Raw genomic sequence first — 13,161 nt, forward strand, 5'->3', positions numbered from 1 at the left:
ATTCTAAAGTGCTACAATGGCATTAATACAAATTCATATGTGGACACTTTCATCCAATTATAAGAGGGTTTTTTTCCAGTTTTGGCATTAATTCCTTCAGAACTGATTTCAGCTAGACCAGAAAAAGCTACTCTCATACTGGATCATGCACCTATGTAGGCAGTTATATTAGTACAGTTATGTTAGCTTAATTGTGCCTCTGTACTTTCCTGAGAAAATTTTTAGGATGGAAAGCATTTGTGGTTGTTGTTATTATTAACTTTAATTTTTATGATTTAATTGTGAGTACAGAAGTAATATATTAGATGACATCCACCTACCTTAGATTTTACTAACCTGTGAGTTTATATATTGCTCTTGCTTGTTTTTCTCATATCTCAGTTCAAATCCAAATAATAGTTTCTCAGTTTCAAAAGACACAGATTTTAACATTTCTAATAAGAAATTAGTAGAATTAAATGATTTTGAATAATTTCTTCTAATGAACTGTTATACAGGTATGCAGTTTACTCTGTTTCCTAGTCCGTGATTCTTGGCAATAAGTATGTAAAAATTTAAAGGATACTATTCAAATGACAGTTGACCAACGATGAAGTACAGTGAGGCAGATAAATGAACTTTGATGGTCTCTGATGAAAGACCAGTGTTCAAAACTGTGACTTCTGTATTCAGTCCTACTCATCCTTTACCATCCTGAGATATAAAATATGGTAGTCACCCAGTTAACTGAGTGTAATTATCTGTATGATAATATTATAAATCTAACAGTCAAAACCACAAGCAATTAACATTCATATTTCATATAAATACAGTAAAAGTCACAAAATACTGTCATCATTATTCCTAATTCATGTCAAGTTATCTGGGGGTTTAAAATCCTACCCATCACTGTCGTAGCTAAAAAATTTCCACTTGTAACTCAGATTTCCAGCAATGAAGAATTTAATGGGTTTCATTAAATATCTGGTCTCCCTTAGGTTTCAGTGTATATATCTACCCCTAGGATACTGTATTTTTGTTACTATTATTATTTCAACTACAAAACTGAGGACTGGGTTAGCCAGGAGATAGGCAGGTGAAGAGGCTTCCTCGGGAAGAAAAATTGTATGTGATCCTGAGGTTGTTCAGTCTCCCAGCTCTGTGTGCTTTATCTTCTGATTTGTAAGCTGCATCACCCCAGAGGAGATCAGCTGTCTTAGTAGTTCATAGACTGAAATTCAGCCTTTAATATAGTTTGGTCTTGATTTTTTAATCACTTTAAGGTTTAGCTCTGAGGCCTTCAAGCAGCATGAGGAGTATCCTGGGACTACCTGAAGGCATTAAACACTGACTTGACACATGCACAGAAAACTGCCACCACTGAGGAAGTGAGCCTTTATATGTTTTACCGGGGGAAGACAAGCACCACTTTTACATCTCAGGAAATCAAGCAATTTCAATTAAGACAGCACTGCAGTGTATTGCAATAAACTGCAGTCAGGACCCAGTGGGTAGTTATCTGCAAAGCATATTCCACACCTCTGCTCTGTTCAGGCTGTTATCTTTGTGTTCACTGCACAGAGAAATGCTCTTCTTTGAATTATTTTTTTATTTTCTGGCTTCATCTGACCCTCGGTCCATTCCCCCAGTCCATTCAGCCTGAAAGATAGATGATTAATTCCTACAAGCTCACAGTTCTCCATAGATATTTCTCTTGTGATAACAATTTCCATTACTTCGATAAAACAATGCATTAATAAAGCAACAATAAGGAAAGAGAGCATATTGGCATTCCAATAAGCAGAAATGAACAATAAATACTATAGCTCAATATAGTAAAGAATTAAATACTAGGAGCCTTTTGTAAAACAAAAAAAGATGCAATGGGAAGAGATAAACAGGTTTGTTCGTTCAACGGGGACTGCCTGAGCCAAAGAATACATTTCAGCCTGAATCCTGAATTTAGTTCTGTGCCTACAAGAACAGGGCCTTTGCTATGGAATTCAACACATCCAAGATTTCACATAATGTGTAACCCTTTCTGTGATGCATGCTAAACAAAATTATTATTCCTCCTTATCCGTGTAGGTTCCATTCTGGCTCCTTGTTGAAGACTGTTTATCTCTCAGATTTCATCTCTCCTACAGAGCCTCTGTTGACACCCCAGTTTGAGGACAGCTATTCTGGCACAGCAGCCTAAGTGAAGATGCAGTGTGCATTCATTGAAGAGGGGCTTTCTATCAACTTGGTTATGTTTCTTTCCCCGACAACATTAATAAAGCCAACAAAAACTCCCTTCTGCAGCATGGCTCTATCAGCAAGGGAGTGTGATTATTTTCACACTTGCAGCTGAAATAACTCTGCTGGCAAAGCTCCGCAGTGCAGGTCAAATCTGAAAAACAGCTGAGGGAGACTGTATGACTGATAATAAATAATACATGGTCTGAAAGCCATTGCAAGTTATTTAGTTTGTCGGATTTAACAGGACATAACTGTCCCATGACAGGTTTTCACTCTTCCTGATAATCCAGTTTCTGTGCAGTGTGCATAGCGGTGCTGGGTAGTAACCAAATAGAAACCATTATAATGAGTTAATACAATACCATTTGCACAGTGTGCATTTATGATTGCAGTCAGTTCCCTCTAAGTTGGCAAAGAGAAATCTCACAGCTGTAAGCAAGTTTACAATTCACATTATAAGCACCATCTCAGCAGCCTCCCCTGTGTACAAGATAGGCAGCACTTCTCAAACTCCTGTCCCACAGGCACCTCTGCACAGATTCCGGAGACAGACGTGGTCCAGAGAGACTAGATACAAGCCATCTCCAAGCTAGAAGCTATGTAAAGCTGTTGTCAAGGGGCAAAGCTAATAAACCCTTTGAGAGTATATCATTTTGGGCTCAACAACATGCTAAAACATCAGCATGGCTCCCAGTTGTCTTAGAATGTGGTGAGAGTGAGTTCATACCTGCCTGTAAAAGACTGGAGGGTTGTTTAAATCTCTGGGGAACAGGATGCTCATTGAAACTTTCTCAAAACACTTTGAATGTTCCGGACATAATGAAAATCAGGGGAATCTGCCAGACAGCTAGGTAATCCTTTGCACATTTTGGGATTAATTGCAATACAAGAAGCTGGAATACATTCTATTACAGATGAGGCCATATATGCTATTAAGAGACCCTGGGTTTGAGGTTTTAAGATTATGCAAACTTCAATTGCTTACAAGGAAATTTTTCCTTATCTAGTGTTTGCACAATGCTATTTCTTTGGAAAGTTTCAGCCCTAACTATTCATTTATGAGAATATAGCTAAGGAATCACACAGTTTTACCCATGTTAAAATACAGTCCTGTCAGCCTTTTCATCAAAAATTCTGTTTTCTCCAGGTTTTAGTGCAGGAGCTTGACCTTTATTTAGGGGTTAATTTTTTTTTTTGTCAGGGAAGAGTCTTTTGCAACTTGTGAAAATCTGACAAATGGCCAGTGAGAAAAAAATAACCATGGATTGCACCTGCTGGTAAAGCCTCATTAGAAAACTAACTATACTCCATAAAAAGTTTAATGTCACTGAATAGTCAAACATCTGCAGCTCCTCAGAATGACCGAACTGCATGTGTGCTACCTACGGGAGACTGTATTTCAGAAAGACTTTGAATCTTCTGCTCCCCTTGCTTTGGTGTGCAGCCAGGGGCTAGAGCATAGAGAAGGAAACTCTCCTCTGTACTCAGGAGAGAATTGATCTCATTAAGTCTTAGATTTCTAGTCTACAAAAATTATCAGAGTTCACTCTATGAAGACACTACTGAGAATTTTTCCTATCTGAAAATCCTAGATACCCATCTTCAGATGGGACACATATTACCCTCTGGAGATGACTATTTTTCTCCCATAACTAGAAGGAGAACTTACAAATCTAGCTTAGTCTAGGTGTCTAATTTGTAAACAGTTACGGAACAGCAGGATGAATCTCACTTTAGGTAAGTCTTGCTTATTCTGCAAAGTGAATGGGATGATGAGGTTGTAACTAAAGACTATCTTATAACACAAGCACAAGAGGCCATCAGCTGAGATTACAAAGATTTCTGCCATTCCTGACTCCTGGGATCTTGACACTCTGATCTCAGCAGTGTTCCTCCAACTGTTCTTTTGCAGATAATTATGGGGTCAGATGTATGCTAATGAAGTTTGATGATGAGACTAAACCAAGTGGGGAAGTGAACACTTGGGAAGGGAGAGCCACCCTGCAGGAAGACCTGGGTAGGCTGGAGGAGCGGCGCTAACAAGACCCTTATGAAGTTCAACAAGGACAAGTGTAAGGTCTTGCACCTGGGAAAACATAATGAAGGAGTGCAGCACGGACTGCGATCTACCTGGGTGGGGAGCAGCTCTGTGGGAAGGGACCTGGAGGGTCCTGGTGGACAATCACCTCAATATGAGTGAACAGCTGCAGTGGCGAGGGAAGCCAGCAGGATGCTGGGCTGCATCAACATGGGCATCACCAGCAGAGATAAAGAAGTCGTCATCATCCCACTCTATTCAGCACTTGTCAGGCCACACCTGGGATACTGTGTTCAGTTTTGGTCCCTGCTATACAAAAAAGATGTGAAGAGGCTGGAGAGGGTCCAGAGAAAGGCCACAAAGATGATGACAACTCCCTTTTTACAAGGAGTCACATGGAAAAGAGGAAGTTTAATGGGTACAAGTTACTCCTGGGTAAATTCCAATTGGGCATGAGATGAAAATTTTCACAATGAGAACAATCAGCCCATGGAATGATCTGCCCGGGGAAGTGGTGGATTCCTCAACACTGGACACTTAAGATTCAGCTGGACAGGGTGTTGGGCTGTCTTGTCTAGACCGTGCTTTTTGCCAGAAAGGTCCCTTCCAACCTCAATTCTATGATTGTATGATAATGTAGCTTCTGCTGCTGAGCACATTTACCTTCAGATGACTACTATATGTGATCATTCACAAAATATGTTTAAGCTTATAAATTCATTAAATAAGATTTCTTCTTCTGAATAGTGTTCTTTTTAACCTTTGTTCAGTTACACCTACATTGGAATTGGGTGCTGCATTACACCTGCTCCTGGAGCCGTACTATCTCAGGAAGATCCCTTTCCCAGCATCTGTTATGCTGATCAGTTACATCCTTGAAAAAACAAATCCTCAATACATCACTGATTGTTATTTAGTCCATATTGTACAGTACAAAAGACATGTAATATGCTCACATTATGACAGAAAAATTTACTTGTAGCAAGTGACTTCAGAGGTTTTGCTCAACCTCCACAATGTATTTTATATTTAATGTAACACAGAAAAAAATGAACTTATACTGTAGCAAGTGACCAGAGTTTTTGCTCAACCTCCACAATGTATTTTATATTTAATGTAACACAGAAAAAAATGAACTTATACTGTATCTGTAGAACAGATACAGTATAAGCTGTAGAAGTTTTCCCATGCCATTTCCTCCAACTCTATCTCAAAACAGAAGATTTTCTCCAACTCTGTCTCAAATCAGGTGAAGAAAAAAGTAGTTTCCTCCCATGTCAATGTGGACCTTGAACTCTGTTCAAGGCAACTGTGAAAAGATGTCTACTGGCCATCAAAGGAAAGCCCATACATACCTGTGAAGGCCCTGAGTACATTGATACGTTTTACTGGCCCTGCCCAGTGCCCCCAGAGCCTCCCCCAACGCTGCCCATGGGATCAGGAGACCTATTTCAGCCCAGCCTGGGGCCACCAGTCCCTGCCCCAGTGACACCGCAAGCTTGCTGGTCTCCAGCTTCCCGCGTCTCTGCCCTGCTTGGTCACACCACTGCCCTCAGCTCTGGGCTGCCTGTCCCTGGGGAGAGTCCAACCCTTGCTGCTCCCTGGCAGCACCTTCCAGGGGCCAGAAAAACACCTTGGTGACATTGATAGGTTTCAGGCACTACCATACTCATATATAAGTGGTCCAGTGATTCTGACAGAATTACTTTCTCATAGCTTTCTGCAATTATTAAAAATCTTTGTGATTTTATTAAGAATCTTATTAAGAATATTTATTGTTCCCTTAGATTCTCACAGATTGCATCCATTTTCCGAGAAGTATGGCTTCCAATTAAGAAGAAAATAAGAAGACAGATCCTGATTCTTATAGAAGTCTAAAAATTTAAATGTCTAGATGCTTGCTAACCAAAAGGGAGACAAACACCGCACGGTATTTTGAAACATAATTCATTAACTTCTAAATTGCACTAACCTAAACTAGTTGAGGTTGGTTATCGGGTATTTCAGTATGTTTATGATCCTTTTTAGGTAAAGGGAAGGGATGACTTTTTTTCATTGGTGCGGAGAATTCTTATAATTTCTGAAAAACTTACTGTGGGTTTTTGTTGGGCTGAGTAAGGTGGCTGCTCGGGGCATCAGTTTAAAAGAAACAAAATAATTGGTCTAGTTTCTAAATGATAGAAGAATAAAAATATGCAGAAATCTTCTTGGAAGGAAAACTGCTGATGTTGATTTGAACCAAATGTTCCTGTGCTTGTTTCTTAATTTGTTTTCTTTGTGAAAAGAAAAAAGAAAAAAAGATTTCTTCATTTTCCATCCATTAATACTGTTAAGAAGGAACATAATCTTTCCAAAGGGTTGTTAAAGTTTCTCTGTGTGTAGAATAAATATAATATGACCCCCAGTCACCGTCTCTCAGCCTCATTAGGGAGACATGCTGGGAATAGCATCTTGACAAACTCATTAGGAGTTTCTTGTTGCAATCAAATTTGTCCTGTCCTTAGTTGCCAGGCACATTATAATAGGGAGAACAAAACCTTGTAACCGTTCTTCCTCATTTATTACATTTTGTACTGAATGCATCATCTTTGTTTTACAGGAAGCCATCTACAAAGGCCGATGGAGTGTAAAAATGCTCATGCTGAAAAGAATTTCATTAGTCAGTGCTGGACATAGATTAGCATTATTTCTTTGACATTGCCATGTAACTCTAAGTGACAAAACAGAGATGCTGGCAGACTGTTGCTTTTGCTTTTCTCTGTACTATGAAGTGCAGAAAACCACAACTCTATGTTTGAAGAATACAGAAACATTCAGGGACTTTCTGTCAGTAGGATACCTGACCTCTAGGTTAAAGATGTTTTTGCAGGTGACTGTGGGTGACACAATACTCTCAAAACCTTTGTCACTTGTGTGTCTCATAAATCTTCCAAGGCTGATGCACCTAAGAGTTAATTTCCACAAGGTGGGTCAGTAAAACCTCATTGCTGTCACTACGAGTGAGGTTTTGAAAAGCATCAGAACTGGAATAAGGCAGGGGAGTGGGGAGGATGGACCATATGGACAGAACTGAGGAAGGGCTGGAGGAGGGAAGATGGGGAAAGGAGGCTGAGGTAAGGGAAAAGGAGAAAGGAGAACTGGAGTGAGGGGGAACTGGAAGATGAAAAGGTGAAGGAAGCTCTCTTCCTTTCAGTCACAGCAAATAATCTGCTCAGCTGTCTGTGAAACCCAACCTTGAATTTAAGTCTTAAAGTTTGAAAGCATTGGTCCTCTGGTATTATTAGATATGCGTTTTCCAAAGTGCTTTTGGTCTAGAGATTTTAAAGAACACTCTGAGGTCAATTCTGAGCTAAAATTTAAGTTCTAAACATTTTAGGAACAAACATTTGCATACCCTGGGACCAACAGAAAATATTAACATTTTTCTATGATGCACATGTAAATTCAATTAAAACCAACAACTTTCTGTCTCTGTGTAGGTGTGTAAAGCCTAAAGACAATTTGAAAAGAAACAGATCGTTTTCTTTATATTCACTGTGTGGCACAAAATGAACATAAGGATAAATAATGGAAGAAAAAATTGTTAACATCTTGCATTGCAGTAACTTCAGAAGCCATCTGTAATTTTTTTTTTCTCCTTCTTGAATAATATGAATTTTAACCTGATAGTTTTCAGAACCAATGATTTGCATGACTTGGACTGAAATCATTAGCCAAATGCACCTACGGTATAAATTTATAGAGAGTTCCCAGAAGAAATCTAAGTTGTTTTATATTATCTTAAACAGCTAATACAAACATTCTCATGAATTTCTCATATTTGACAAGAATCAAACCTAAGAACGAATTCATTGTCTTTGAATTACTATTCAGCTGCAAAACAAATTACTTCCTATCTGTATATTTTAAATCCTTTATTTAATAATCAACATACACTGGAAAGCAATACAACACAACAGTAATACAAACTATTTTTAACATAAAAATTTAATATGAAATCAGGAAATGGAATTTATTTTTACAATATGTGTATGCTTAATGGAGATCAGAAATACACCACTTCAGACCACAATACAAAAATGTTTCTTTTCCAGACAAATATGAATTTGTCCTCATATGTTGCATTATTGCTGACAAATTTGGCACAATGTAATATAAATGCAACTATGGAAGCATTCAAATGTCAGCTTACTTGGCCTAATTTAGACTTCTAAGACAAATTCTAAAAATGAAAGCTGCTGTCCATTTTATTGATCATTCACCATTTAAAATCAGATTTCAAGGTCATATTCAGAATGTTATGTTAGCAAAAATTGCACTGTAGGATAAAAATATGATCTGCATTTTGATATAGTTAATTTGGCAAAATCACATGTATCGGGAAAAAATATACCACTTTGATATCCCTGGTTTGACTCACACACTAGTTTAAACAGTTTTTCTCTTAAAAGCCTTCCTATCTCCTTAGCTATCAAGTCTGGATACAGTAACTGATTGTATGACAGTACAAATTTTATTACATTTTTCCTTGGGGAAGCAACAAATGTTGCTGTTTATCAAATACTGTGGGTAAAATACTAACACATTTGAAGAGCAGTGTAATACTTCACTTTTTTTTATAAAAGTTTGATATTTTACTATCCCTAAATTTGAAAGGGCCGCCTCACAACTGAAATGCAACAGTTGACAATGTACATACTGCTAGAGGGCTGTAAAGCAAAATCAAATGTGTTTTCAGAAAACTGCCACTGAATGTTTATATAAACTTGTTTCACTTGTCACTTCAAGAGGTAAGTGCTACAGTAAGCCACCAAAGTTGCACTGAGGGAATGATACGTTCAGGGCGAAGGGCTGGGGAGATGCTGCTGTTCATTTTGAAGCCTGCTGGTGGGAATGCTCTAGGTCCACAGAGTCCATTTCTTGTCAGGAGGCTGTTGAGGGAAGCTCAGAGCCAACAAAAAGAAAACCTCCACTACAGAATACAGTGCACTGCCTGCAGGAGCTGTTCATAAAGTTAACTGGCCATTTGATTCATCAGGGCTGTACAAGACAGTGGCTAAATACATAATATTACATGATTTATCATATACTTCTGTTTTTTCCCCATCCTTAACACCTCACTACAAGCTGCAGTGGCATTAGAGTGATGAGGTGGTCTTCAATTAATCTGGAAGCTTTATCTTCTAGCACGTAAGCAGACATATCTGAGGTACTGGTCATCTTTCCAAGGCATTTTCAGGTACACAGGCTCTTCACAGATAAGACACCAGGAATTTCAATTTACCAATCAGATGTAGGTCAGCACTCCATTTAATAACAGGGACCAAATAAAATTTACATTGAGAGATCCTTACAGCCAAGAGACACCACAAAAAGAGACAGGGAAAGATAAAACACTAAGGATTCTCCAGGCTCTCCCAAACAATGGAAATGTATCAGTTGCTATAAGTAGGTGAAATCCTACTGTTTGTTGGGAAATAAATAAAAAAATCAAACTACAAGGAGAGATTTGAATGGTAATTATTTCTGTGTGAACTACCAGATTTTCTTTTTCATAGCAGAACAAAGGAAGTATCTGGAAGCATTTGAGAAAGACCATATGCAAATCTCGGGTAATGTGCTGTTTTCTCAGGTACTGTGTTTTTTATTTTTCATAGAATGAGTCCTTGAGCCATTGTGGGTTTGGTTTTTGTCTTGTTTGCTTGTTTTTCAAGAAATTAATGTTTCTTTGGTATTTTTATTGCTAAAAGATCATGGCTTGTATCTCAGAACCAGTTTTTTGTTTGCAAGTAGGCACAGGTGGTGGCTTGGTGCTAACTCACTCAAAGGATCAGTGCAGTGTTGGTTCCCTGGTGTTGCCTTTTACTGCAAACTGTCTTATGCAAAGCCTCAACTGTGGCCACACCTGCAGGCAGGGAGGGATAGAACCTCCTCATGACAGATTCATAGGAAGAATATTTGTAGAACCAAAATTTCCTCACCCAGCAATCTAAGATCCTGATCTATGTGAGTAACTTATACCAGCACTTGACAGGCAAATACCCAGCTTAAAAGAACCTTATACAATAAGAACAACAGTACGTTTTTGTTGCATGTCAACTGAAATCACAGGTTATCGATAGATCTGTGGGTAGTCAGTTGAGTTACTTGAGATTTGCCAGGATACAGGAACCCAGTAAGTTTTAAAGTTGCAAATATTCTTAAAATTCCTGTGGATTGGGAATAAATGGAATTCTTTAATCATAAACATATTATTTAAATATAGTATCTCTTGCAAAAAATGCTTTGAGGTTTGTTGGTAGAAACTTCTATCTAAGAATGCAGTAAGACTTTAAGAAAGTATCTAGTAACCATAATCTTTTTGCCTCAGCTCAGGTTCAATGATACTGCCATTCCTGACGAGTGTCTGTCTACTCTTTAAGAACCCATTATGGAGACTGCAAGCTATGCAAGCAATGAACGTCACTGTTTTCTTAGGCTTACTGTGAGAAAGACTTTCCCAATACCTAACATAAATCTCTTTCCTTCTCTCCCTGTCCACCAAGCACCTGGCAAATTGACTATTCCCTTCTTCGGAAAAGCCCCTACATATTTCATAATTGCTGCCACATCTCCCTTTATTTTTCTCCTAAGCAATCTCAGCTTTTTCAGCCTTTCCTGGTAAGCCATGCTTCTTAGACATCTGATAATTTTCACTGATCTTCTTTAAATTCTCTCCAACTGTCTTCCACTGTTTTTCTTGAGAACCTGGCTATGGTACTCCAGCAGAGGCCTTAACTGTGATAAGCAGAATGGAAAAGAGACTTTCTATGTCCAGTAATGTATTACTATTTACAAGTCCCAATACAAATTTCAGTATAGCCTCACATGCAGCTTGTGATCTACCATATCACGATCCCTCCCTAGATCCTCCTCTGAAGAACTGATACACCGTACCATATTTGTGCAGGTGATTATTCCTGCCCAGGTATAGTACTTTTAATTTGTTTCTATAGAATCTCATTCTCTATTTTTTCAGTTTATCAAGATTATTGTTCATTTAATCCTGTCCTCAAGCATACTTGAAATTTCTCCATATATTATGTCAATGTAATAAGCATATTTTCAATCTTATCACTCAACGAATGGACCAGGACTACAGACAAATCCACCAGAAGTTCTTTCGACAGTGAAATATTGATAACTACTCTCCATGCATCTCTTGCTCTTCCTCTTCATTAAGTGATAGAGAGACCATCCCTAGGTCTTCCTCTGATTTTTTACATGGTTAGAAAATGACTTATTGTTACCCCTTTTGTTTTTTGTGCTCTCTCTGCATATTACTATTCTATAACCTTTCTGATTAGATCCCTCACACCCACACCATTTTTCTGTACTCATCTTCACTCATCTGACATAATTTCCTATTTCTGGATTCCTTTTTCTTCTCTCTAAGAGCTCACGAATTTAAGATGATTTCTTACCAGTCTTCTATCAGCCGTGGAGATGCAAACTCTGGAATGATTATCAGAACGGCTTCTAGCTCTCATCATTGGATCCAGCTCCAATGTAGTTATGAGTAACAAAAAAAGAACATGACTTTTCTCAGGGTTGCTGGATATTACAAAGTTAAAGCAAGGTGAGAAGGGTGTATCTTTACCAAAAATTAACCTGAAGTTTAAGTTTACTTTTGCTTCTGCTCCTGCCCAGAGATCAATTATTTGCTAATATGGCTGTTAGCTATATAGAAACAAGGCAGCATTACCCAAGCAGCAATAATCCACCAGTGTCATCCTACAACTTCCTGGGATATCCAGAAACAGTAGTTAAGACATTTCAAAATAAACTGTGAATGAACACATGCAAGTCACTAACAATGCTAAGAAGGATAAGCCTCAGAGTCAGCAGCAAATGATTACATCACTGATGCTGATACAGAAGCTCAAACACTGTGATTTCACGCAGGCTTGGGTTCAGTCAGCTGAAAGCCTCTCATTCACTAACAAGCTCACTCACTAACACAAGGAGTTAGTGCTTCACCAGGGGGTCCTTTGCTTGCCGACTTTCCCAATGCTAAGTCACATTTTTTCTAATATTCCTCCTTTTCAACTAATCAGTTAGGTTAGCCACAGATAGCTGTGAAAAAAAGTGCTGATTTAAACAGGAGAGCGAGTCCAGTGTGGGCAAAATTTAGATGTCAGGGCCTGGAGAACCCCAGCACCCTGCAGCACCTGCACTAGGAACAGGGGCCAGCTCTGAGATGATGGTAACAGAGGAAGATATGGGAAGGCAAGGAAGCCTCATTGGTAGCTTCTGCCATGGGCCAGAAGGCCTCTGGGGGTGTTTTCTATCCCTCCCCTGCCACCCACTGCTCCACGGTGCTCACACAGTGGGAGCCGCTTGCTGTGTTCTGGTAGCATAAATCAGACCACCATCCTGGTATTGCAGCTAGACCTGTTCTACATGTTCCAAGTTTCTCATACCTCTCTCTTCGCTTTTAAACAACACATGCACAAGTTGGTTCAAAACACAAGACCTGGCCCAGTCCTATGTTTCAGACACACTGATATAGTCTTACCTCTGCAAAACTCTCATTTACATGGAAGTCTGGACTGGAGACAAAAATCACAAACCAGCTGAGGCAGGAAAGTGCCTCTGGAGATCATCTAGTCCAAACCTCTGCTCAGAGCAGGTTGCTCAAGGCCATGTCCAGTCAGGTTTTGAGTATCTCCAAGGATGAAGACTCCACAGCCTCTCTGGGAAGCTTGGGCCAATGTTAGGCAACCCTCAACATAAAAAACATTTTTTCTCATATATTTAAATGTAATTTCCTGTATTTCAATTTGTGCCATTGCCTCTTGCCCTGTCCCTGGGCACCACTGAGAAGACCCTGGCTTCATCTTCTATGGGATAAACATCCCACC

Source organism: Tyto alba, unplaced genomic scaffold (genome assembly GCF_018691265.1).
Source record: "Tyto alba isolate M040663 unplaced genomic scaffold, T.alba_DEE_v4.0 Super-Scaffold_14, whole genome shotgun sequence".
NCBI lineage: Eukaryota > Metazoa > Chordata > Aves > Strigiformes > Tytonidae > Tyto > Tyto alba.